The following is a 2,500-nucleotide window of genomic DNA, read 5'->3' as shown; positions in this document are numbered from 1 at the left end:
TTTAGGAGAATTGCTTATGTCTAATTTTCATTTTATGCAATTTGGAAGTACATTATTATTATTATTATTATTATTATTATTATTATTATTATTATTATTATTATTATTATTATTATTATTACTTGCTAAGCTACAACCCTAGTTGGAAAAGCAGGATGCTATAAGCCTAGTGGCTCCAACAGGGATAATAGTCCCGTCAGGAAACGAGACAAGGAAAAAATTAAGTATTATAAGAACAGTAACAATATTAAAATAAATATTTCCTATATAAACTACAAAAACTTTAACAAAACAAGAGGTAGAGAAATAATACAGAATAGTGTGCCCAAGTGTACCCTCAAGCAAGAGAATTTTAACCCAAAACTGTGGAAGACCACGGTACAGAGGCTATGACACTACCAAGTTAACCTTTAACTTAGTAATAGTATATTACTTTTCATCATATAATGGTGTTTTGTTACTTATCATTAATGATAATTATAAACACAAAAAATACAAACTTTTGTGGTTCCTCGCTCGCTATCATTTGTGTTATTGCTTTGTTGGTTTTTATCAACTTTATCTCTATATGAGCAAATCTTGCTTACCTCCAGTTATTACTGTAAAGGAAGTTGGTTCGACTTATTAATATTCTAGCTGTTCATGTTTTTCAGTTGAAAACACTATTGATTAATTTCATTTTCTCTATGTTTTACATGTCGATAATAATCATTTTTGTTGCATGGCAGTCTCATTATCAGTGGTTAAATCAATCATCAAAAGATTTGCTAATAGTTTGAGTGGAATGTGAAATCTATGGTGTAAAACTTACTTTGAAAGTTGACATGAACATCACCATAAGAATTCTGCAGTATCCATTCATTCTCTAGATTTCATCTTTTTTTCTGTCCTTCACCTCCGTTCGAGCTTCAGTTTTTCTCTTTTTGCTATCCAACTTCTTTGACTGTTAGTATATTGCGTAATTGTTGTGATTTACCATATTTGCCCTTCTATACTGAAATGCCTCCTCGGCCTTATAGCCTAACTATAAGTCCAAAACCCATAAATTAAATCGAAAAAATCTAAAGCTGTTAAAATTGCTTCGAAAGATGTTTTGATTTTCGAATTTTATATTAGAATATAAGAATTTTACTCCAAACGTCGCTTTATTAGGTTCTTGACAATTTTATTGCTTCAATTACTATGAAATTCCTGTGATCATAATCATATTTTGAAACTTTAATGCTTACATTTCACTGTAGGTCAGATGACCGCAGTGTCAAATCTCATAGCCAAAATTACTTGAAATATTTACATAACTGATTCGGACAATTGTAAAAGAAGGAACCAGTAACTCTAATTTGTTGGATGACAATATTCAAGACATTTCTTAAACGAAGGTTGCAGTATCAAAGCGCACATATTATGATTCATGTGTTAATAGTGAATATACATACACTATTAGAAAAAAAAAATCGTAATTTTAATCGTAAATTCTCCTGACAAATATACTGTTCTGAACTTTATTTCAGTAAAATACAGGCGACCGTAATTTTATCTTATTTTGTTGTTATCTTTTACGGGTTGGTGACCGTAATATCACTCCTTTACGTTAATATATCCGTTTTTTTAAAACGGTCAAAATCCTGGAATAAATGTTGCCAGACATTTACTTTTTTAATGCAAATTTTTAACAGTGTACGAAAGTACAAACATTAACTGCTTGTAATATTTTATATGTATTCACATTCAGTGTAAGTCGCCAATTTATTTGATAAATGGCAAATATCTCATTCCTCCAACATGAAACCTGTAAACACAGTTATATTTTATTTGTTTGCTTCATATTGAATCATTATTTTTGGATTTATAATGCAATTCATTTGTTTAATGCTGCTTGAAGGATATAATCAATCCTACTTATTTAATATTTTATGGGTTAAGACAAAAATCCTTTATTTCTCTATTTAATGCTATAATGAAACATTAATCTAATGCTTGTAATAATATGCTGGAACATATTTATTTATTCATTATTATTATTATTATTATTATTATTATTATTATTATTATTATTATTATTATTATTATTATTATTATTATTATTATTTTTATTATTCTCATTATTACTAGCCAAGCTACACCCCCAGTTGGAAAAGCAGGATGCTATAAGCCTAAGGGCTCCAACAGGAAAAAATACCACAGTGAGGAAAAAAAATAAGGAAACAAATAAACTATATGAGAAGTAATGAACAATTAAAATAAAGTATTTTAAAAACAATCACAACTTTTAAACAAATCTTTCATATATAAACTATAAAAAGACTTATGTCAGCCTGTTCAACATAAAAAAACATTTGCTGCAACTTTGAACTTTTGAAGTTCTATTTAATACAATTTTGGCAGGGCATAACGGAATACTTTTATTTGATACTATTTAATGATATGATGTAATCTATTTGTTTAATAGTATTTCAGGGGAATAAAATAAAACAATTATTTGATATTGATTAATGATAAG

The sequence above is a fragment of the Palaemon carinicauda genome, chromosome 19 (assembly GCF_036898095.1).
Source record: "Palaemon carinicauda isolate YSFRI2023 chromosome 19, ASM3689809v2, whole genome shotgun sequence".
Taxonomy (NCBI): Eukaryota; Metazoa; Arthropoda; class Malacostraca; order Decapoda; family Palaemonidae; genus Palaemon; species Palaemon carinicauda.
Note: the sequence above shows the minus strand (reverse complement) of the source record.